The 25,370-nt window shown below is 44.2% G+C and overlaps 1 protein-coding gene across 3 annotated transcripts in view; it reads right to left on the bottom strand.

The window, feature by feature from the left end:
• Positions 1-649: 649 nt before the first annotated feature.
• SUPT3H (SPT3 homolog, SAGA and STAGA complex component) overlaps positions 650-25,370 on the bottom strand; it is a 534,834-nt gene continuing 510,113 nt past the window's right edge. The window contains exon 13 of one of the 3 annotated variants that reach the window (XM_058554232.1): positions 650-1,267. The gene's annotated coding sequence lies outside the window, so the exon portion shown is untranslated. Of the gene's footprint in view, positions 1,268-15,977; positions 17,449-23,952; positions 24,331-25,370 lie in introns of those variants that run through there. The other 2 variants (XM_058554229.1, XM_058554231.1) reach the window with 2 other exon arrangements.

The following is a 25,370-nucleotide window of genomic DNA, read 5'->3' as shown; positions in this document are numbered from 1 at the left end:
CCACAGGCTGCATCCGCCTCATTTTACCTATCATTCCTCCAGGGATAAACACTTAGGGTTCCCCTTAACTCTCCATCACCAAAGTAATGCCACTGAACCTTCTTGTACATGTCCCCTTACCGAACACATACTTGGTTTTCTTTAAATACTGCCAGATTGCTTTCAGTGTGGCTGGACCAGTTTCTCCCTCTCCAGCATCTCCTGTCTCCATATGTCCTAGCATCGGGACATTTAAACTAGACCAGGTGAGCCTTCAGGTGGCATCAGAGTGCCTTCACACTGTTTCCATATACAAGTCGAGCTGGCATCTCAGAGGAGGCGGTCTGCTCCTGAGACTGGCCACACAGTATCCCGACTGCCGGCTCCGTCAAAGGGTGTGATGGGGAGAGGGAAGAGCGGCTTGAGCAGAGCTTACCCATTTTGAATCCCAGGGGTATAGCCACACGTGAGTCTTTGTGGAGGCCTGGAGCCTGGCTTGTGTGTGGAGAGGGCTCTGTCAGGGACAGAGAGGGAGCTCGGGGACCAGGCCTCTTTTTTCTTGCCTGGTGCTGCCCGGGATTTTGTGAACGGCTACGTCCCCTCCTCTACATGGTCCCTCTTACACATCACTGACCCTAAACTGTGGCCTCTCACCCCCACCCCACCCCTCTCAGGCTCCCTCCAACTTCCCAATGTCACTTATGACTCAGCACCACGTCCAGATGCCCACTGCAGGGCCACTTGAGGCCCAGCATGAGCAGAGGGACCAGCAAGATGACAGGGTTGCCCAAGGGCAGCTTCCTGGAAGATGTTTTACAGACAGAGCCCAACTCCCAAGCCCAGTCTCTTGTGATCTTAATTTGTGGCTTTGTCTGATGGGATTCGCTTCCCTCTGCATCTTCCTCTGGCTGTTTATTTGGGTAAAGGATATTCTCCTCCCTTTCATGTCTGCGTGGTTTCCTCCTGTGTTTGTTCTCTGTGAGGTCTTCTGTTTGCTTGGCCCGCAGGGAGGGGTGGGTGGGTGCTTCTCCTGAGAAGGGGAGCCCTTGAGCGGGGAGGTCAGACAGACCCTCCCTCAGGGCTGCCTCCTGGGGGGCCACCTCTGCCCTGTGGTCGATCCCTGCAGATCGGACTGAAACTCTCTGCAGATTTCCTTGGACTTGGGCTAATAAGATTTTTTCTTTAAAAGGAACTTTCCATTGTTTGTTTTAAAAGTGAAATGAGCATTTTTTCCAACCGCAGAGGCGATGCTGAAGGAGCCTGTAATTTCTAGGATCCAAGACTGAAACTTAAAAACAAGAAGAAGAAAAGGAAAATAAGACAAGCGTTCCAATTAAAATGGGTCTCTCTCTTTCTCCCCTCAGGCATTCTCATCTCCAGTCTGCACTTGGGGCAGCCTCGAGGCTCTGACCTTCTCCTCCTACCCCAGACTTTAATGAGCTCACTCTTCTGTTCTCGTCTCACCAATAAAGAGATACCTGGAGCTAATTAGACATGAGGAACTGGGTCAAATCGGAAACTGAAAATGAAATTTCAATGCCGCTCAGTTTGGTGCACACCTACTGTGCGCTGTTCAGTCCCCTGAACACTTGCCCCCCACGTGGGCCCTGCTCTCAGGGGACACACAGCCTCGTTGGGAAGATAGTTGAGAAAACTTGACTATCTTTATTTGCTACACAAACTGCAGCAGATAATCACTGTGGAGTGACGAGAGCAACGGCACATGACGGAAAGGCGGAGAGGGAGCATAAGGAAGGGCCTGAATCGCTGTTGTTTGGGGTTTTTGTCTTTCTTTTCCTTTTTTCCTCCCAGAGCAAACCAGTGGGCACACACCGGGCAGGGCAGCAGGGTGGGGACCACAGGCTTTGGGGACACAGATCCACTCACATGTCTGGATCAAGGCAGCCCAACTAAGTACTAAGCACCGTGACAGTGATGAGCACAGTGCCATGAAGGCTGAGAGGGAGAGATGAGTCTAGACTGCGGAGGAGGAGGATTCAGAGGAGACTAGAGATCCCGGGAATCCCACAGGCCTTTGAGGTCAATGCATTTCTCTCCAATAAAGCCCCAGGGGAAGAGGCGGCCCAGTCCGGGGCAGACACATGACACGGATCTGTGCAGTTGGCACAGGGACTCAGGGTGGCACAGCGAGGGGAAGACGTGAGGGCCCTCCCCAGCAGGGAGGGGGGCTGCCAGTCACTGTTCAAAAGAGCTCAGAGCTGACCTGGCCTGAGCGCTCAAGTTCATTACCAGGCTCGATTCTACCGTCCAGAGTTTGCAGAGTTTGGCTGGAAAGTTTATGAGAACTAGCTTATTCTCTGGTGTCTTGGCACTTTCCCTTCATGTCCTGATTGGAACCAGGGAGGCTGTAAGTGCAAACGTTTTTGTACCTTAGAGTAAATTATATCTGCGTTCCTGGAGGAGGCCGTGCTGAAAGTGTCTCTTGTTTCCAGCGGCCCCGCTCTCCCCCCTCAGGAGACCCGAATTCCAAGCCGGAGCTACTATAAAGTTGATGAATGCATGCCAGCCCCTAATCCAGTATGCAGTTGCCCTTCTTTTCTCCTCTCCTTTCTGCAGGGAAAGGAAGCTGGAGTTTTTAATAAGGTAATAGCACCTCTTTTATATTTTCCTTTCATAAATTCAAAAGAATTGAAAGCAGGATCAGGCAGCAGCTTGGCACGATGGAAAGATTACTGAGCTGGGTGGGAGTGTAAATTGGTACAACTACTTCTGGAGAGCAAATTGGCAATATCTAGGAAAGCTGAAGCCGCGCATATCCTGCAGCCCAGCGATTCCTCTGGGGCAAAGTCCCTACAGAAGCCCTGGGCTGCATGTCTAGGAGACACTGCAGCGCTGGCAGAGAGCAACACGCTGGGAGAAGAGTCCATTGACAGGAGAACAGAAAAATCGTGTCCCCAAAAAGCTTATGGCAATATTATTTGTAACGGTGAAAAAAAAGAAAGAGCTTAAATGTCCATCAATGAAAAGATAAATAAATTATGGATCTGAGTTGTTAAATGAATGAACCAGCTGCATTCATCATGGTTAAATTTCAAGAACATAGCAAGTTGCAGAAGGACTTGTACAGTACAATGTTGTCTATATCAAGTTTAAAAACATACAAAATGATTCTAGGTACTGTTGATGGATATACACATAGGCTGTAAAAGTATACAAACACACGGGAATGAAAAACACCAAATCCAGGATGGTGGTAACATCTGGGGAGGAGGAGAGAGGAATGGAATTGGGGAGGGTACCCAGAGACCTTCAACTGTGTCATGATGTTTTATTTTAAACACAAAAACTGTAGCCAATTTTTGAAAAATGTAAAAATCCGACAGAGCTGGGCCGTGGGTGTATTATTCACTATATTTTTCTGTTGTACCCCAGCTCTGCCACTAATTTCCCATGTGACTTTTGGCAAGTCACACCTCTCTTGGGGTCTCAGTTGCCTCATTCGTAGAATGAGAAGTTTGGACCAGATCATCTAATGTGCCTTTTGTGGCTCAAAGATCTGATAGGAAGCTTGGGGTAATTATGCAATGAGATCCCGAGCAGGTATGCAATGGGACCGAGAAAACAGAAGTCGGTCCAGAGGGCTCCTGTGGTGAGGAACCGGCACCTTCCTAAGCCTGCCCGGTCCTGAAACTGGGGAGCCGCCCAGAGTGTGGAGGACAGAGGTCTCACCACTCAGGCGGTTTGCTGCTCAGCTTTCCCAGAGGCCCAAGAGTAGGACAGTGTGTAGTAGGTGGTCACAAAGGAGCAGTGAACTGGGAGACTGAAGATCTGGGCTCCAGACCCAAACCCTACTAACTGGCTGTGTGACCTTGGGAATTTACTTCACCCCTCCTGATCCCCTCACTGGCAAAAAAAATGAGAAAAATGAGGGGTTACCCTTGCTCTCTCTTAGGAGGGGGTGTGACAGCCAAGTAAGATAGTACCTGGGAAAGTGCCATAGAATGGAAGGCATTGTTATTGCTGTCACCTCTCCCAGATCCTCAAATCCAGTTTTTCTTCCATAGACACCCAGCCTGGACTAAGGATCCCCTCTGTGCTCTACTCACTCCTGTCTTCTACTCATAAACCATCTTCTTTAGGAACAGTAAGACTGACCCCAGCTACGTATAAGTTTGTGGATGCATTCATCCAATAAGTATTTATTGAATGCCTGGTACTGTGCTAGGAGTGCGGGACACATGGTCCCTGCTCTCATAGAATTTATAGGTTGGTGAAAGGAGACAAAACAACCAAGTAAATTAACAAGATAATGTTGAATGAAATAAAGAAAGTAAAATAGTGTGACATGGCAGAGATTGAGTGGGTCAGTGGAGGGCAGCTACTCGAAGTCAGGGAAGGACTCTCTGAGGAGGTGACATTGAGCTGAGATGTGAGTGAAGGGGGGAGCCAGCCATGCTCTCTCTGTAGGGAGGTAGATGTGGCAGCAGGAAGTTAAAGAGAAGATTGCAGGAGCTCAGTTCAGAAGTAATGGGGTCTTGAATTAGGGCTGTTGCTGTGGAGATGGAAAGAAGTGGATGAATAAGGGATATATTTTGGCTTGATGTATTGGATATGGGCATTGGGGGAAAGAGGATGATTGGGAATGACTCCTTACATTTTGAGTTTGAGCACCTGGGTGTATGTTGGGGCCATTTACTGAAATTGGGAAGAACACGTTTCTGGCATAAACTTGATAACTCTTTGGTAAAGAGTGCTCTTTTGGCCTTGTGGATATGGAATTAGATTTCCAAATGAAGATGCCATGGAGGCAGCTGGCTATAGCAGTTTAATGCTCATTGGAGAAGCCATGGTTTGGCATATGAATGTGGGAGTCCCTGGCAAAGAGATGGTATTCAAAGCCATAAGACTAGATGTGATCTTCTAGGGAGAGACTGTGGGAAGAGAAGCTCTAGGACCAAGCTTTGGGCATCTCAACACTAAATGTGTGATCAGAGGAGAAAAAGCCAGCAAAGGCGACTGAGAAGGAATAGCAACTGAGGTTGCAGGAAAACCAGGCAAGGATGGTTCACTGATGTCGAGAGAAGAGAGTAGGAAAAAGGAGGAGTGGTCCACTGTGCCACAAGCTGCTGAGAGGCTCCGACAGAAAGGAGAGAGAAGTGACAACTGCATTTGGCAGTGTGGGGTCAGTCATGACCTCCACCAGAAGGGGGGAAGACTTAGAGAAGAATAGGTTTTGGAGTGGGAAGAAATGAGAGCACATGCCCCCATAACCCTTAAGGGAGAGGCCACGAGGCCACATGACTCCAGCCCCCTGGCCACAGGAGAGAGACACAGAGTAGCCTCTTTACCCAAGCTGAGCCCATTGGATTGTCTATCCCGGGACTGAGGGCTTGAGATGCAGGGATCTCAGTTGACTGATTGGTGCCTCTAGGTCTTGGAGTGGCTGTTTCATGCTAAGTATGAGTATAAGTGTAAATATAAGTATAATCTAAGTGTAAGAGTGTGTGTTTTACCACTGTCCTTGCTTAGGAAAAATTCCTAGGGCATTCAGTCCCATGTAAAGGAAGGGGGCCTTCACTTTCAGGATATACCCCTTCTGTGGGTCACATCTGTTTGGGAAGCTTATGGGTGTCCTGTGCCATTACAGTAGATGCAATTAGGATGGGGCTGAACAGCATCTTGGGGCATTAGTCATGCTGGAACAATCATGCACAGTCTCCAGGTAATGAGTCTACTTCTTTCCTCTCACCCCGGACCCTGCCAATCTTTGTCATGTCCCTTTTGTTGTCCCATCCATTTCCCAGCCCCGTGGACAAGTTAATCTCTGGGATCTGGTGGTCCTCCCCACCCCCACACCTCTGGCAATCACCAATCTGTTTTCTGCATCTAAGAGCTTGGTTTTAATTAGTTAATTTATTTTTAGATTCTACATATAAGAGAGATCATATAGTATCTGTCTTTCTCTGTCTGACTGACTTAACTTAGCATAATGCCCTTGAGGTCCATCCATGTTGTCTCAAATGGCAAGATTTCATTCTGTTTTTATGGTTGAATAGTATTCCATAGTTTCTTTATCCATTCACCCATTGATGGACACTTAGGTTGTTCCCCCACCCCCCCACCCCCCATCACCATTTTAATGCCATTGATTTGATGGCGAAATCAGGTTATTTGAACTGATTTTGGCTGATTGCTTCCTCATGGTATTGATTTTTTTCTCTGTCCCCTGGATTTCCTGTATACTGGTAGTTAGAGCTCCAGGCTCAGTTAGGATCAGATTTAAGTTTGTTTGGCAATACTTCAGAGGAGTACATCGCATCATGAAACACACAATGTTCAGCTGTCCCTCCTTTCGTGATGCTAAGATCGACTGGGGGGTTCAGGTAGTGCCAGCCTGACCATTCCATTGTAAAGTAGCCTATCAACCTTTCATCCCATGATTCCACCAACCTTCGATGATTGTTGTTAGATACATTATTTCATTGAGAGTTGCAAATTGGTGATTTTTATACCTCCAGAAGTCTTTCTTGCATATATTACTTGAAATTCTTCTACAAAGAAAAACTTTCCCCTAACAATAATTTGGTTACTCCAAAATACAGTTAATACAGCAAAGATGGGATAAATGCTTAATTCTTCCCATTTTTTAAAAGCAATTTTCAGAATAATGAGTTGGTGGCTCAGTAGCCTGAAAAAGGTAACATGTGAATTTTTGTTTTAGAATTGTTTTGAGCTCATGGATAAAATTTATTATATATATTTGATGTGTTTTGATCTCTTTGATGTTCAAATTATCCTTAGGCCAACAGGAGCTCCTTCAAGTAGACTCTCCTATGTCCTTATTGAGTAGACTCATTAAAATTAGTCTTTAATAGTTTCCTTGCTCTCTTGTACAAGATATCCAAGGCTGATCTTGTGTATCTCTTGTCCTAGATCTGGAATCAACCATTTTTCCATGAATCTTTGATTCCTTTTGATAGGAAATCACATTTACAGACCATAAAACTAGGAAGTTACTGTCACTGGGTTGTCAGCTTCTTAGCCTTTTCAATGGGCAGAGCTAGAATTTTTTTTTTTTCCTGAGGAAGATTGGCCCTGAGCTAACGTCTGTGCCCATCTTCTTCTATTTTATATATGGGATGCTGCCACAGCATGGCTTAATGAGCAGTACGTAGGTCTGCGCCTGGGATCCAAACCTGCGAACCCTGGGCCGCTGAACTGCAGCGTGTGAACTTAACCACTGCGCCACCAGGCCGGCCCCAGAAAATATTATTTTTTAAGAGAAAAAAGAATTATGAACACATATTAATTTTCTAATATGAATTAAAAATGATAATAAGGCTACTGAATGAAGTTTAAGATTTCTTTGTGGTTCTATTTGTCCTGGGAATATATCTTACTAGTGATGTATAATCAAAATACTGTGTTTTAAAAATGACCTGAAGTAATTCTTTTCTCTATGTGAATGTATCACCAACTTCATAAATGATTATTTCTTTCAGTTTGAATAATTTTTTAAATATTCATTTATATACCCAATCATATATGCCCATAGCAGTTATTACTATTGGGAACTTATCTTGTTCATTTTTAGTTTGTTTATATTGACCTTCCCCCTGTAGCAAGCAAGCTCCATAAGAGGAAGGTCCCCTTCTGTCTCATTCACTGCTTATCCCCAGTACCAAGAATAATCCCTGGCATATAATACACCTACATAAGATGCCCACAATGTGGAAATTGCTGACGTATGAGAATACGTCATCCCAACAATGAGAAGTAGGTCTTATCATCCCCAACTAACTGATGAGGAGACTAAGGCTCAAACAGGATTATTACTCATGCAACCTTTCACATACAGTAACAAGTGGAGACTTGAGTGAGGTTGGGCTGGTGGATAAGACTCTGGATTTGCAATGACTTCAGATTTGGATGAATTCCACTGCTGAGTATAGACACAGAGGCCCTAACTCTCTGTGTTCCTGGAAAAGGAAGCTATAGCAAAAGCCTTCCAGCAAGTGCAGGAAGCAAGGCAGGCCTGGGCCACCTGCTGCCCTACTCCCATACCCTAGGCCATAGCCAAAAACCCTCCCTCTCTTTGATTTGCAATAAGAAAAAGGACTTCTCCCAGAAGAGGCTCCTTGTGGTGGAAGGAGCGCTGATGTGGAGTTGGAGACCTGCTTTAGAGATCTGGCTTCACATATTGGCTGTGTGGCCCCTGGCAAGCCGCACAATCTCTGTGAACCTCAGTTTCCTCATTTGTAAAATGGGCTGACAGTCTCGGCTCTGATCACTTCTCAGGATTGCTCTGGGATGAACTGAGGCAGCAGGTGAGCAAACACTTTCTGTCTGGAAAAGGCTTTCCAGATAGAAGTGGTATTACTGGGCCTCCCTCCACTCTCTTTGCTGGCGGCATTTTAGTAGAAGTGTGCTCCCCTTTGCCAAAGGCTTTCAAAGAATACACTAACCCAGGAGACAGGCAAAATACTTTTCTGGAAGGAGTCATCAGATGTAAAACAAAAAACAACCAAAAAACAGGGAGTGGATGGAACATTTGGCTTTTGGTGATTACTTACTGTGGTAGGAAAAAAATCTTCAGAATAAACAAGAGAGTTAGAGATACGTTGATGAAAACTAAGATGGTGTAATAGCAGAGTCCACTCCCTGAGTGCGTGATCTGTGCCGGCTGCATTTCTGGCATTACCTCAAAGCCTGCCAGGTAGGAATGACCGCCTCCATTACATGGATGAGGAAACTGAAGGTCAGAGAGGTCAAGTGACACACCCAAGAGCACACAGCTGACCAGGACCACAACCAGAACTCAAAGCCCAGGAGGTTCTCACTACTTCATGTTGCCTCCATGTCCAGGGAAGTTCAGCAAACTCTGTTAGGTAGTAGGGGTGAGAAAATCACACAGTTAATAGTACATCTATACCGAGTAGGACTACACATTACTTGACCGAGGAAACACTGCAGAAACTGCATCCTCCCTGTGCTGCTGTGACGCACAGTGCTCGGCACATTGAGGACTCAAGGAAGAAAGGCTGTTTCAGAGGCTCTTGGATGATCTGCAGGAAGACGGAGTGACTGCTGTTTGCAGACACTGGTAACAGCCATAGGAGCCAGTGCCGAGGCCAGCGGCCATATTTGGCTGCACGGCCTGGGGGCTAGAGAGCAGTTGCTGGTTTTAGAGGAAAGGGAAGAGGTCCAGAGCAAGTCAACGATCACCTGGGGATCTCCAATTCACTCCCTGGTTCAATCTGGGTGGCCTTAACCCTCTCTGCACCCCATATTTTCAACTGTAAAATAACAGCAGCATAAGTCTCATAGGGTTGTTGTAAAGATTAAATGAGTTATAAATAAATATATATGCATATGCGTGTATATTTTAGATAATATGTGTAATATTGTAAGTACTTTTAGATAGCTTTCTCTCTCTTTCCACTACAGAAAATTCTGTCCCATTCTCTGATTTCCTTTCCTATACCATCATCAGAACACAGATGACAGGAGTCTGTGAAACCTGGAACTTCTAAGTCAGAAATCTTAACTTGAAACCACAATAGGGAGAAATGCTTTCCTCTGGTTGGAGAGACAGTGAAAAAGAATTATGACTGCAAGTTGCTGGAGTTTAATTATTACATATAATTATACATTTATTACATATAAATACTTGTGTTACTTTTATTTTGCCCTAGAGGGAAATAAATGACTTAATTCTCTTTCCATTCTTTTCCTGATTGTAATTTTTGCTCGCTGATCTCCCTGCCTATTTATCTCGTATAAAACATATCTCAGGTGATGAAACTTTGGAGCAGAGTGAACAGCTTGAGGAAATCTGGGGCTTTTGCAGAGAGCAACAGGCCGTTGCTAGTGAGGGCTAGAGACAGTGGATGTGTTTCACATCCTGCCTCGTTGAGTCCAGTGGCATGTTATTTCCACTGGGTGGGAGCCAACGCTGAGTTCCTCCCTGTTGTGTCCAACCTTGAACATTTCTCTGCGATTATGTTTCATCCAGGGATTAGCAAAATGCAGAGGGGAGAAAACCTGAGAAGGTGTTTGGCACGGGGGCCCCATGCTGCGTTAGCACAATCCGCAGGCGTTCGCGGCTAATTGGAGAGCAGCGACAAACAGAAGGGGCTCAGAAGCTCCCAGGAACGCTTTGTCTTAGGTTACTGCAAATGGTTTATTTATTGAGTGTCAAGCTGTGTGTGTGTGTTTTTGTTTGTTTGTTTTTTACACCCCCCCCCCCCCGGGAAACTTCAAATAAACCAGCCGTTCTCACTCCCTCGCTCTGTCTGCACCACTGCAGAGAATCTGGGAGCAGTGAGGGAGAAGCTTGGAGTCTTCTTTTCAGACTTGCCAAGTGTCATCATTCAGTCTTGATTTCCCAAAGAGACTCCTGAAAGACAAAGTTCTGCTACCCGAGATCTGCTTTTGGCAAAAGAAGTGCAAAGGCGGAGTTTGTGAGTCAGATTCAGGCTGTCCATGGCCATCCCTTCAAGTTTTCGGAGCGGAGCTGGGCAGCCGAGTAGTGTCTGTGTGAGGTGAAGAACAGTCCGGGGCAACTTCTGGGCACCTCCCCAACCTCTTCTCTTCACCCCGGACCTGGCCTCCCTGCTTGTGCCGCTGCTTATCTTGCGCATACAGCCCTCAGTGAAAGAGATGTCAGAACAAACAAGTCAGGGAAAGACAAAAAGGAGGCTGGCTTGAGAAAGGCAGTCCCCCGTGGGCCCCAGAGCTGGCGTGTGACAGCCTCTGCCCACTCTCAAGGCCAACCTTTTACAATCCTTCTGTGGGGCCAGGGGGGAAGCAACACTTTAGCAGGTACTGAGCTGCCACCAAGCTGCTACAGAACCAGGAGCCCCAGGTCAAGTTTCTTATTAAAACTCCAGGGCTGGTGGCTGCATTTAAATGGTTTGCAGCACAGTTGAGAAGCGCGTGAGGTCACCAGCTGGCTCCATAAAAACTGGATGAGGGCTACAGTCCTGGGAAAAAACCAACAAGCCTGAGATATCAAGCAGACATCAAGAGAAGGGGGAGATGGATTCAAGGTGCAAGCGACAGATCTGAGATTGGGATATGCAGCCAGAGACTGCAGTGTGACAGTGGAAACAGACACAAGTGCTAAGTTGTGGCCGGCTGGTAGACCAGGATTTAACGAGAAGTAAGAGCGTTAAAGCAAGCAAGCGTCATGGAATCACTTAGTCTGGATGGTGTGTCTGAGGGCATGCAGCGTGCAGCTTCTTGCTGGGGTTATCTGGCTCAGGGGGTTCCAACACTCTGCTAAGGAGATGCGGAGACCAAGAGCACGGGGTCAGGCTCCATTTGGATCAGTAAGCCCCACCCCCACTCTGTCATTGCTGCAACATCCATTTTATCAATATCAGGTGAACGAGGGCAACACTTCTTAAATTCTTTTTGAAGAGCAAAAAAGGAACAGAAGCATTCAGGCAATAATACATTCTTCTTGGAAGCCTCAGAAGCAGGATTTGCCTGATAGGAAGCTGCCCATCTGTACAGAGATGGAAGGGGTTCCCACCCCAATACTCAGTTCACTGCTCACTGACTGGTTGAACTGTTGGAGGGCTTGGTCCAGCTGTTGAGGACAGGCTTTTGGTGCCCATCTTAGCCTCTTCCTTACAATCCTCCGTCAGCTCCAACTGATCCTGTCTAACTAGTACTTTGTGCAACTGTCCCACCTTCCTGTTGGCAAGCTCCACAACTTTCCATAACAGCAGGATCAGCTCCTTCTCATCCAAGCCAAGCTTGGCCCCAGTAGTGATCCCCAATAGCACTACCAAGTAATCTGGAGACGCTGTCATGACGATAGGTGGGGAGGGGGAGAGGGGGGGTTGGGAGGCCGTGAGGTGGGGTGGAAGTGAGCCACAAGTGGCCACAAATTGCCCCTTTCTTTGGAGGAAACTATTTTTAAATGCATGCCTTTAGGCCAAAGGGGATCATCTGAGTGGAATATTGGAAATGGCTCTGAACTCGCTATCAGAAGACCTGGATTCTAGTCCTATGCTGTCATTTACTAGCTCTTGGCAAGCAATTGAACCTCTTAGAGCCTCTAGTTTCCCTAGCTGGAAAGCCTCAGGTTGAGCATATTATGTAAAATAATGCAAGAGAAAGCTTAAAATTACAAAGACATTTAGTCAGTCACTTAGATTTAAAATGAGGAAAATAAAAGCTGTTAACAAAGCCTTGGTAGATTGATTGCAAAAATATCCACACTTTGTCGCCCTTCCCTGCCCACACGCTTTGCAATGTCACTTTGCAGTTCCTCTCATAAAGAGGCAGAAGAGCCTGTTTTCCAACCCCTTGAACCTCGGCAGGCTTTGTGATTTGTTTTGGCCAACAGAATGTGGCAGAAATGACACTGTATCAGTTCTCTTTTTCTTTTTTTTTTTTTTTTTTGCTGAGGAAGATTCGCCCTGAGCTAACATCTGCTGCCAATCTTTCTCTTTTTCTTTTTTTTTGGTGAGGAAGATTCGCCCTGAGCTAAAATCTGTTGCCAATTTTTCTCTTGTTGCTTGAGGAAGATTGTCCCTGAGCTAACACCTGTGCCCATCTTTCTCTACTTTGTATATGGGAGGCCGCCACAGCAAGGCTTGATGAGCAGTGTGTAGGTCCGCCCCAGGGATCCAAATCCCCAAACCCTGGGTTGCCAAAGCGGAGCATGCGATCTCAACCACTACGCCACTGGGCCGGCCCCACCAATCTTCCTCTTTTTGTACGTGAGCTGCCACCACAGCATGGCCACTGACAGACGAGTGGTATAGGTCTGCACCCGGGAACCAAACCCAGACCACTGAAGCAGAGTGTGCCGAACTTAACCACTAGGCCACCAGGGCTGGCCTGACACTGTACCAGTTCTGAGCCTGGGGCTCAAGAGGCCTGGCGTGCTTCCCCTCTCTCACAGAATCTGCCACTTCTATGTGAACAGCCTCGGGCTGGAGGGTGAGACTACATGGAGAAGAGCCCAGCTGTCTTAGCCGCGGCCATCCTAAACCAGACACAGCCACCTGAGCCCCAAGTGTCCAGCCAAGAATAGCAGAGTCGCCTACCAATCACAGATGCCAGCCGAGTAAGCCAGCTGAGACTAGAGGACCTCTGAACTCATCAGCAACAATAAATGCCTATTGGTTTAAACTCCTGAATTTTGGAGTGTTCGTTATGTGGCAATAGCTAACTGATACAGAGCTTGTAGAGATTTTGCCAAAACTTAATCAGTCAGAACTAATGGTGAAGTCGGCCATGACGAAGGCCAAGGTCAATACCTGAGGTGATGGCAGCGGCACATGCAATTGGTCACAGAGAGCAGCAGTATGAAGGCCATCCTGAGGGGCTCTTCCCAGGGCCACACTCTTGGGCAGGAGGATGGAATGGCACATCAAATGGTGTCTTGGTCAGGTCTTAGGTGGGTTTGTAATATTACAAGAATAATGTAACATTAGTTTATAAGAGGCAGTCTCTGAAAGGAAAGCCAATGTTTATCTGAGATTTATAAAAATATTATTGTAACAAGTGAATTCTTTCTGTGGAATCTGGTAAACTAATATGCAGCATCATAAATATAACAGTTTGTGAAGTCACAATCCCCATTCTTGATTTATAGATTTACCAAATTAACCTGCCAAATCAACATCCTTCTTGCAAGGACAAAGAAATTTCCCAGTGGGTTCAAATACCACGTGCCATCTCCAGTGTAGGCTCTGCTGCAAGGCGTCTAGGACTCCACTGGAGGCTGATGGGCAGAAGGAAGAAATTGACAAATACATGGTGCTGGAGTTAGCACAACTAACAGGGGTGTAGGGCTGTCTCCATGGAAGATGGGCACTAGTCCAATCACTGTCCAAGGCGGTGTGGTAAAGGGCTCTGGGCTGGGATATCTGTGCACAAGTCTGAGCTGCTGAGTGGGGCCCAGCAGGAGTCTCTGCAGAGGCAATAGTCAAGAGGCTTGGCTTTGGGGGGAACCTTCCCCACCAAGCTGAAGCTGGATCTCAGTCAGAGGGTAAAGGAGCAGGAAACAAGAGTGTCCCGGGGAGGCGGGGTTTGACAGGATGTGTCCTTGCATCATCTCAGTGGACTGGAAAGGACCCCCAGGAAGCCGACGATGAAATGCAGAATCCTCTAGCACCAGTGAGAATGGATGTCATGCCAGGCTTGCTGGGACTGGGGTAGCTAAGACTATAGGTTGATGACTCTGAGTTCCTTTGGAAGCCTATGGCAATCATGGATGGCCAATGAAGAGGATTTGAGCCAACACATCATTCTGTGCGAATGGTGGACATCACTGGGTCATTAATGGTAGCGAGGCCTTTCTCAAATGACTTGTAGAAGGGAGCAGAGCATCAGTGGGTCCATGCCTAAGAACCAAAATCCTCTTCCCAAAAGATCTAGAGCATCAGGATGGGGGAAGAATAGGAGGGAGAGGCAGGCTCCTGCGGCTGAGAAGATACCTACCACCTCTGGGGGCAGTGCCTCAAGTTCCTGGGCCCAACTCGGAAAGTGGGACTGGATCTTACAGGGCCCAAGGCTTCTTCCTGCTCTAAACTCCAGTGATCCCATGATTCAATGGAAGATTTAAAGAGAACAGCTGGGCCACCCCTCACGTTCCATTTCCCCCAAATGCAGACTGAAAATGGCCCCTAATTTGAATGGAACGTGGTTTTCTCTATACTAGTTCTGCAGGCTTCGGGCTGAATGAACATGATTCCTCCTGAAGCTATGGCTGGCCCTGGAACTTTGAAACCATCCAGACTTGCTGTGTAGGATGAAAGAACTTATTCTGTAGCACTTTTTCCATAGAAGCAACGACATCTCTTATATTCACTGCTGATCCAGCCAACATTTCAGCTGCAGAACTCTGCCCCTTCAGGATGCCGTGTCCCGATTCCTCCAGGGCAAGTCCCAGGGCTCCTGTACACATACACAGTGACTTTGTACAAGCCAGAAAAACGTGTCCTCCCAGGGCAGAATTACAAAAGTGTGCTCCTCTAGGTAGAGAAATTAGAAACAACAAGGTCCCTCTGAGTGGACCTTGCTCTTGGCTGACATAGCTCCTGTGTCAGGACACAAGGCTTGGCAAGTGGAGAACAAATTGGAAGCTAGCTGTACGTGTGCCCCTCTGGCCTGGTGCCTTTGTGCAGCGCACAGTCTGTATAACCCTGTCCAGACCCACCTAGTGCACAGAGCCAAACAGCCTGACACCTCGTTCCACTAGGGCCTGTGCCCACTTAGGACAGGACAAGTAGGATTCAAAATGGGTGGCAAGGAGGTCTGAAGAGAGTTGAGGGATGGGGAGGGTGCGAGGGCATGAGAAAGGCCTCCTTCACAAGACACATTCTTCTGTCCTGCCAGACTTCTTTGAACTTCTTGCCACTTGCTAATTAAGCGACAGAGGGGACTCAGGTGAGCTGGAGGAAACCCCTGTCTTTCTTCAACAGCTGGAGCAAGGTAGTTGTTTTCTGTAAGACAAATGTGGGCAACGAACAGAAAAAAGGCCACTGGGCACATCAAGTTCTATAAAAAGCACATGCAAACAGCACACCCTCCCACGACGCAGGCTCACAGAGATGATAAACCAAGTGTGCGCGACGTGTCCTGTACATATGTGATCCTCCGAGCTGCGGGGGGAAGTGCAGTTCAGCAGAGACCGCGTTCAAGATGAGTTTCATTTCTCTTCTGGTGTGTCTCTAGAGCGTGCTGGCAAATGAGTAATTCTACTGTTTCTTGCTGCCCAGCACCGGTGACATCACCACTTAATAAGTCAGAGAATCACAACCACATTTCAAAGAATCATTCAGTTTTCTCATTAAGATTCTATAGGAATTTTTTTTTTCACAGCAACAGCCTTGCCAAAACAATGTTAAAAATAGCCCTGGTAATACTTTTCACATTTGTAGGCAGTCGTGAATGTTTAACAGCATATATGTCCAGCAGATGCACATAACTTTAGAATTAGGCACTGAATTTGACATAGTAATAGAGAGGACATGTATTTGCCAAAAGGATTTTTTAAAAAAATGAAGCAGAAAGCAAACCTTGGGCTTGGTTCACCTAGGGGAAGCAAAACCTCTTAGCCACTTCATTTTCTCGTAGCAAAGTGTTTGTTCGATGTACAGAATATTTGGGGGTAAAATATGTGTGTGAAAAAAATTCAAAAGTAGTTCAATCTGGATATTTTGACTCAGTCAGCTCATCTGGTGAATTCCCAAAATTCAAGGGCCTGAATTCTGGCTCTCAAACTATAGAATTATTTCCGAGACAAGCAGCATCCCCCGCTTGTCTGGGCCTGCGCTGCTTGGGAAAGGGACATGGTTTGGGTGAAGTTGGGAAGTGGTTAGGTTAGGTTAGATGCACGGAGTCTGACAGCCTGGAATTTTTCAGCAAGAGAAGATAAGGCCCACAGAGAACGAGGCACTACCTAAAGAGAGGTAACAAAGTAAAACATACTGATTAAAAAACACAAGTACCACACAACAGTAACTCTATTTGTGGAGTGTCCTTAGTGAGTTCCAAATAAAGCCCTGGCCTCCAGAGAAAGGGCTGAAAAACTGGCCAAGCTGGCCTCTGCAGACTCTTTCCACAGTTGGGCCCACTAGCCATTTTGGAAGTAAATGAGATGTGCCTCCCTGCTCTCGGAGGATGGAGACATGGATGTGTCCTGAGTCTCAGCTCGACTTTGTTAGTAGTTGAACTGATCAATATATGATAAGGAATTGATGTTTTATAAAGAGAGCTCTGAAATGTAACCATCATAACTTTCTGATGAGCCTTGGCTAGAACTTTTTAATCTCTAGAAGTACATCTACAAACGGAAATTTTCCTGCTTTCTGGGCAATTATAGTGATGGAGATTAACCTTCTTCTTCCCCCAGGCCCTAGAAATTATTTTGACCAAAATGTTAAAGTCAGGGGTTTCATGTAGACACAGCTTAAATGAGTCATTAAGAATTTTATTGGTTAAAGTAGGCATATTTTTTTCCTAGTAGACATAATGACATAACAGTAATAAAAATGTAATATTCAAGTAATTGCTGTAATGTAATTACAGTTTGGTCATAAAGTAAGATTAGAGGTCTGGGATGGCTGTTTTGTGGGTGTGTATTTTAACGTCTGAATGCAGTCTTCGAGGTGCCTGTCCCGTCTCCCTGGAATGCTCGAGCAGTTCATCGCATGACGAGGTGGCCGGGGGCCCAGCTGAGCCAGCATTATCTAGGCATCCTGTTTACCCCGTCTGCCCTCTCTGGACATCAGCATCCTGCCTGCCTCAGACACCTAACCATCACAGTAACTGAAAACAGTGTTTCTGGTCCTATATAGACAACAAAAGGGGAAATAAAGAAGGCCAGAATCTTTACTGGGGAAGGAACAGATGGAGTTCTGGTGCCAACCTGGAACAGCCACCTCTGCTCACATGGTGCTGTAGCTCTCAGGCTCCCTCTGATCCAAGTGCTCCAAGCTCTGCACGTCTCTGTTGTGTGGCAGGGTCAGCCTGTTCTGGCTTTTGGAGGGAAGAACAATTTCTGGATTGAGTCTGAACAAAAATTGCTGAATTAGGCATTTACCCAAAGTATATTTTATCAAAGGATTTGTCATCATTGGCGATATTCTTTGAACTGTTATAAATGAATTTCTGTCTGCGTTTCTTATTTAATAGCATGGCCTGAAGAAAGGAAAAATTTAAGCAAAAGAAGAGCTTAACCATTAGTGAACCAAAACAATAAAAACATATTTTTATTAACAATATTTACAATGAATGAAAGAGCATTAGGTTTTTTTCCTGTTACTGGTTTTCCTTTGTAATTAAGTTATTTGTGGGGAGATAATGTGAGACTATGTAAACATCCACTCCTTATCAGTCTTTCTCTCCTGTTGATGATCTTTTAAAGACATGATTCCGTCTATAGTTTTTAATTGGCATTCTATGGCAAAGAAGAGCTTTCACTTTCTCTTCTATTTATTTACTTATTTATATTGTATGGACTCAAGGATATTTATTTATTCTATGGTTGACAACCTATTACTAGCATTATTTATTTGGATGATCAAATTATCCCAGATTTGGCCAGTGGGAGCCTCTTCAAGTTCCCATTTTTGAGCAATTCCTTCTTTTCTGGTGAATTACGATATTCCAGGCTCATTTTTCCAGGCATCTTTCCCTGATTCCCTGGAATCAGCACTTTCTCCAAGGAGACTGAATATCAGCGGACAATATTTAGAAACTAAGATCTGGGTACTAGGTGTGAAAGAACATCACTTTTTAAAAGTGTAAAATCTGGGGCCGGCCCCCTGGCTTAGTGGTTAAGTGCGCATGCTCCGCTACTGGCGGCCCGGGTTCGGATCCTGGGCGCGCACCGACGCACCGCTTGTCCGGCCATGCTGAGGCGGCATCCCACGTACAGCAACTAGAAGGATGTGCAACTATGACATACAATTATCTACTGGTGCTTTGGGGAAAAAAAGGAGGAGGATTGGCAATGGATGTTAGCTCAGGGCTGGTCTTCCTCAGCAAAAAGAGGAGGATTGGCATGGATGTTAGCTCAGGGCTGATCTTCCTCACACACACACACACACACACAAAAAGTGTAAAATCTATTTCCAGTGTGATTGGTCAGTACTGGAGGAATTTAGGGTGCTTATAAGGAGCTGAGCATGAGCTAGAGGTGAAGGCTGCCTTTGGATCTTGTAAGAGGTAGAAATCTAAGAGGAAATCAGCTCTCCACTCCCAATAATACAGATATGTCACACAGTACACCAATTATGGGCTCAGCAAATGAGTAAGATCCCTAGACTTTTCTCCCTCTAAGCGAATCCTGTTCTCTGACAGACAGCCTCTGATAGCTCTTGATGTTTGCCAACCATGGTTCAATCACACATCAACAATGTAGAATATTCACAAGCGTAAGTTCTTGCCAATATCTGTGACTTTAATTATTGTCTAAAATGCAGTCTTTTATGGATAGAAATCACATCTACAAAGGCCAGTCATGAATACAGGCAGCCACCTGCAGTATGTCTGTGCCTGTCATGCTTTCTTGCAAGCCACCTTAGCAAGCAATGTGCAGAGTCTTATTCTAAACCCTGATCTGTGGTCTTGTTTTGCACAACGGTGACTGCTGAGCAGAGGCCTCAGGGAAGGTAGGAGAGCCAGCTGCACCGAGCCTGAGGGTGGCAACAATGGCCAGAGCAAGGTTGGATGTACAGGATTTCCTCTTTTCTTTAACTGAAGTCAAGGGAAAGCAAACTGGAATTTGACTGATCCGGGAGGGTTGTTGGCTTTTACTTGGCATCTACACTCTTGCTGTTTGAGAAATGTTATTTTTCCCTAAACTTCTATCTCATTAATCTTGTGTTAAGAGTCGTCTAGCACTGGTAAAGCTGGGTAGGCTGTTTCTCTTCCCATTAGCATATATTTCCAGAAGTGTCGAGTGGAGAAGGGGATGGAAGAAGCAGAGTTTCTAACTATTGACCTGGAGGGACTTGTACGAAGGTGTGTCTGACATGAGTATAATACAACTGAAAAATCTCCAATAAATGGTAAGTTCTGTTTGGCTCTGATGATTTATGCTAAGCAGAATAAACTATGATGGAAACATAAAATATTTCTAAACTTACACTTTAGTCACTCAATACACATAAAACTCAATTTTCTTCCTTAAAAAATAGATATTTAGAGCACTGCGAATCTCCAGAGGAAATCAGGTTATTTACTGTTTTTACGCTCTTCCATAGGACACATTCCAAGTTTAAGAGTTAAAAATGCTTTGACATTCTCAAATGAAAGGTACTGTGTGATGCTCCCATTTAAATATAAATCCTACTATTATATTATCCCTACTATTACATTAAATGACTTTCCTTTCCACCGACAATTTGAAGGGGGAATATCAGAACAGGACTTCAGCAGCCAAATTGTTTCATTGTTCAAGTATTGACAGGCTGGTTGCCTGACCAGAAAATGCAGAATTAAACCAAGGAAGCTTATTTTGAGAGCAGGTCTGTTGCCCTCTACGATATGCATGACCAGGAGGTAAACAGGAAGTCCTGAGTTAGCGTGGTTTACTCCTACAGGCACAGAGAGAAATAAAATCAGTGTTTACCAAATGGAAAAGCACAAAGTTGGTACAGAGAGAAATGCTATTTTCATGCTTCTAAAAAGGTATTACAAATAACACAAAGTTTCGAACCTATAATTAAAAACTATTTTTAAAAAGCTTTGATTAAGTTTCCTTCAAAAATAGACATTCTAGGCTGAAACAAATTTCTTAAAGGTCTGACTTCTACCTATGCTGGTTTCCCCTAATCCATACTCTATAAAAGTCCCTCTTAAGTAAGAGACTTCAAGAGTAAAAAGTGTGCCTTAGAGTCATCTAGACAAAGTTCAACACTCCCACTTAATAGATGGGGAATCCAAGGCCCCAAAGTTAAAGCATTTTATCAAATGACACATTGCCTGTTAGCGGCAGGGGGAATCCAGGATCCAAGTTACTCATGAGGCAGGATTTATTGGTAGATAGAATTTCTTAGTGCCAGACCCAAGGCGGACACACACCTTGCAGTGAAGGAGTTAAATGCATTGTTGGTGTAGTTTTGACTAGAAGCCAAAAGACTGATCCTATGGATCCAAACTGAGCAGACTCCTTCACCTTCAGAATCTCTAGACAAAACCTTCCCTCTTTTGGTGCCAACAGCCTCAAGTGAAAAATGAGGTGATGTGCACTTCTAATATCGTGACTCTGAGAAAGGAAAGGACTGAAAAAGGTGATATGATCTAGGGAAATAAAGAATAAACTAACGGAAATGAAGATAGATTATTTTGGGTGAGAGTAATTCATAACATTTAAAAACCTTGTAGGGTTGTCTAAGGTCAATTAAACTTTAATAACCCAGATTTCAGACCAATATCAACACTCAAACCAGGAATAGCCCAAGAGAAGAATGGGCAAAGTACAACATTAGGCAACTCAAAAAAGAACATCTATGCATGGCCAATAAACACATAAAAAATGCTCAACTTCAATGGCATTCAAAAATGCAAATGAATACAATGGTCAGACTTTCCCCTTCTTTAAAGCAGAAAAGATTAAAGAGGGTGATGATATCCAGTGTTGGTGAAGGCACAGAGAAACTGATTTGCAAACATTGCTAATGAGAATGCAAACTTGTAAAACCTGAATGGGGTGCCATTTGGATATGTGTCAAGTTTTTAAAAGAGGAATACCTTTGATGCAGCAATGCCAATTCTAGGGATTTACCTTAAAGGAAATAGAGATTTCCACAGCCAGTTTAGCGGATTACAAATAGACACAAATTCTTTGCTGTTGCTCTTACCAAGAGGCAGAGTCTCTTTCTCCTCTCCTTTAATCTGGACTGGCCTTGTGACTAGCTTTGACTGCAAAATATAGCAGAAGTGATGTTGTGGGACTTCTGAGCCACAGCTTAAGAGGACTGGCAGTTTCTCTTACGTCTCTTTCAGAAGCCAGTTGCCTTTTAAGTCCAACTACTCTGAAACTACCAGGCTGTGAGGAAGCCAAAGCTTGTCACAAACAAAAGGCTGAGACTCCAAATCTCCAAATCGATGACCTGGTCCAGCTTGGCTGCCCACTGAATGCAGCCAAGGAACTACCAAATGATGCCACGTGGAGCAGAAGAACTACCCAGTCAAGGTCTGCCTGAATCCCCAAGGCCCAGAATCCTGAGAAGTAAGAAATCATTGTTGTTCTAAGCCACTAAGTTTTGGGGCGGTTTGTTATACAGCAAAAGATAACTGAAACAGAAATAGGCAGGATCATCCCATTAGGCAAGGAACCACACCAGCTGAGGTGTTTACTGAGGGGTAAGGGAATATGGCTTGCTAGTGGAAGAAGGAAGTTAGAGATACTAGTATGACCATTATGATACTAGCTAGTCACAGAAATGATGACATTCAAGGTTAGGAATATTTCTTCCTTACTTTAATATGAATACAGCATACTTGTTTAGGTATTAAACAATTCTTTTTCTTTATATTTTCCCCTCTCTCATTCTCTTATTATTTAACATAAGGGGTATTAATAGTGGTTAGTCATATATCTCAGTTTTTAAGTTACAGGATATCAAAGGGGGAGTATAACCCAGAGAAAAGAACAAAAAACATCATCCTCAAAATGGATGTGTCATACGGGACTTTATACCCTTTTAGAAAAAAATTAACTTTTTACGTTTATAGAAAAATTGTGAAGAAAATACAAAGCTCACATATACCATCCACCCAATTTCTTCTATTATTAACATTTTACATTAGTATGGTATATTTGTCACAATAAGGGATACATTATTATTCACTAAAGTCCACAGTTTATTCAGATTTCTTTAGTTTTTACCTAATATCCTTTTTCTGTTCCAGAATCACATCTAGAACATGACAATATATTTATATCATGTCTCCCTAGGCTCCTCTTGGCTATGATAGTTTCCTAGACTTTCCTTGTTTTTGATGACCTTGATGGTTTTGATGAGTACTGGTCAGGTATTTGTAGAATGTCCCTCAGCTGAGATCTGTTTGATGCTTTTCTCATGATTTGACTGAGGTTATGGGTTTTGGGGAGAAAGACCACAAAGGTATTTATATCCTTTTCGGAAGACAGAATTAGCATGCATCACGTTAGGTGGAAGCATTTGCTATTGTCTTTATTTGGAGAGTTTTTTAATACAGTTAAAAGAGGTATGAATGGGTGTCGAGTTGACAAAGGGTAGACTGTGGTTGTTGGTACTGTGTCAACTTGGTGAAACTGAAACTACTTTTCCAGAATCCCCTTCCCTATATGGTTCTGAATCAGAATTGGCCAAAAGAGAAATTTATGCAAGATTTGGAAGATAGAAGTGAAGTAGTTATTAATCTATGAAGTTCACTGTGGTTAGATGCAGTTATAGGCAGACACAGAAGTGCTGGCAGTTCTAGCTTGTCCTCACTTTCCTCCACTCTATGTCCAGCTCTTCTTCCTGACTGAAGATGCTGTTTACCAACAGTGGCTCCAAGCTTACTACCAGAGACTTGGTGGTGGACCCACAGAGGTGGTAGTTATACAGAAGCATGGCTTCCTGCAGACCCTCCTATGAGCCATCACTCTGCAGCCGCTTTTGGCAGGTAGTTGTGCTTTGCTTCTCAAGTTGATGGGTTGGTGACTTTTTCTCTGATCCTCCAACTTCCTTCCTAGGCTTTCATTTTCCCAGCTCCTCTCACAACTATGTAAGATCTGATTTCTATAATAAAATCTTTACCCCATAACACACAGTGGTTCTGACACTGTGACTGAACTCTGACTGACAGATCCAGCTGTGAGAGACTAATCCTTAACCTGAGAACAATTATAAAAACTGGATAAAATACAAAACATTTGTGTAATAGTTTTCTATGTTGCTGTTACAATTTACCACAAATTTAGTGGCTTAAACAACACGAATATATTATCTGACAGTTCTATAGGTCAGAAGTTTGGTATGGTTCTCATGGACTAAAATCAAGGTGTTGGGAGGCTGCCTTCTCTAAAGGTTGTAGGAGAGAACCAGTTTCCTGCAGGTTCAGATTGTCAGGAATGTTCAGTCCCTTGGCTGTAGGACTGAGGTCTTAGTTTTCCTGATGGCTGTAAACTAAGGGCCATTTTAGAGGCCACCACATTCCTTGGCTCATGGCACCCTTACTCCGTCTTCAAAGCCAGCAATGTCAAGTCCTTCTCATGTCACATCTCTCTTACCTACTTTTCTGCCTCCCTCTTCTGTTTTTAAGAGGGCATGTGATTAGACTGGGCTTACCTGGATAATCTCCCTACCTTAAAGTCAGTTGATTAGCAACTTTAATTCCCTTTTTTTTTATGTAATGTAACACTCTCACAGGTTCCAGGGATTTGGAAGTGGACATCTTTGGGGGGACACACTTTATCTGAGGTATCAGAAAAAAGCCAAGCATCGTCAGGATTTGAGAGACCAAGAAATTGAACAAAAGGAAAGTTCATTTTTTTTCCTCTTGGAATTTGCCAATTAAATGTGAGAGGAAGAGTAGTCACGCAGGAAGCAGCAGTCTAGGGCTGTGGCAGTCTCACTGGGCTGGGGAGGCAAAGGTTGGAGATTGGCGCTGCCAAGGTAGCCAAGAGACTGAGATCTCAGACAGGAGGAAAGTGCAGAGAAGTGAGCCTATAATTCTGCATGCAATTTGCCCTGAAGTGTATGTCAACTCCAAAGCTGCACATGTGTGGAGTGAGAGCAGCAGCTAGGAGGCTAAAGAGGTGAGCAGAAATTTCACCCACCTTGTGGGGCAGGGGTGTCAGAGGCTGGGTTTCAAGGCTTACCAAGGTTGCAGGGTCTGGTAAATAATATAGGCTCTTAGCTGAGGTTGTAGAGATACTTCCTAGGAATAAGAGCAAAGCAGAAGCAGATCAACCTTGATCTGACTATCCCCCCAATCTACCTGTCAGAAAATTAAATCCTCTCTGGAAGAAATTATCATCCAGAGTTTTTACACTTTCTTCGTATTCAATGTCTGGCATTCAATAAAAAACTCCTAGGCATAGAAGGATACAGAACCAAGTGACTGAAAATCAAGAGGAAAAAACCCAGACAACAGACACAGATCCAAAAGCAAACCAGACACTGGGGTAACCAGAAAGGGACTTGAACTAGAATGTTTTTAAAAAGAGAATCAAATGGTGATTGTATAACTGAAAAATAAAAATAAAAAACTGAAATTAAGAATTCAATAGATGAGTTTAATAGAACTTTAGATGCAGCAAAAGAGAAGATTAATAAAGGATAAGATGAGTCAGTAGAAAATATCCAGATTGAAGCGGAGAGAAAAAGAGATGGGAAATACAAAAAGAATATAGGAGACATATTGTATACGATGAAAAGTGTGACATACACGTAATTAAAGTCCTAGAAGACAAGATGCAATATTTGAAGAAAAGTGGCTAAGAATGTTAAAAAAAATTGAAACCACAGATTCAAGAAGTTCTATAAACTCCAAGACAGATAAATACAAAGAAAACTACATGTAGGCATATCATACTATAGCTGCTGAAAAATGAAAGAAAAAAAATCTCAAAAGTAGCCAGAGAAAAGCAGACACATTACTTTCATAGGGGTCAACAATAATGCTGGCAACCAAAATGACAGACGCCAAAAGACAAAGAAAATAATTTGATAAGTACAGGAAATAAAGTATGTTCTATAATGGCAAAACTTCAGAAATATCAAAATATCCAATAATAGGATATGATTAAGTTAATAATGAATTAGCCACAGTATAAAATACTCAACAGTAAAAAAAAAAAAAAAAAAAAATAGCAGGGGAAAGTTTAACAATAGGCTATAAAGATGTATGTACTATATGAAGATATTTTTTTGTGTGTGGGTATTAAAATGTCATTACTGTTTAGTCTCAATGTTAAA

Source organism: Diceros bicornis, chromosome 14 (genome assembly GCF_020826845.1).
Source record: "Diceros bicornis minor isolate mBicDic1 chromosome 14, mDicBic1.mat.cur, whole genome shotgun sequence".
Lineage (NCBI taxonomy): Eukaryota > Metazoa > Chordata > Mammalia > Perissodactyla > Rhinocerotidae > Diceros > Diceros bicornis.
Note: the sequence above shows the minus strand (reverse complement) of the source record. Positions and strands in the feature narration are given on the sequence as shown.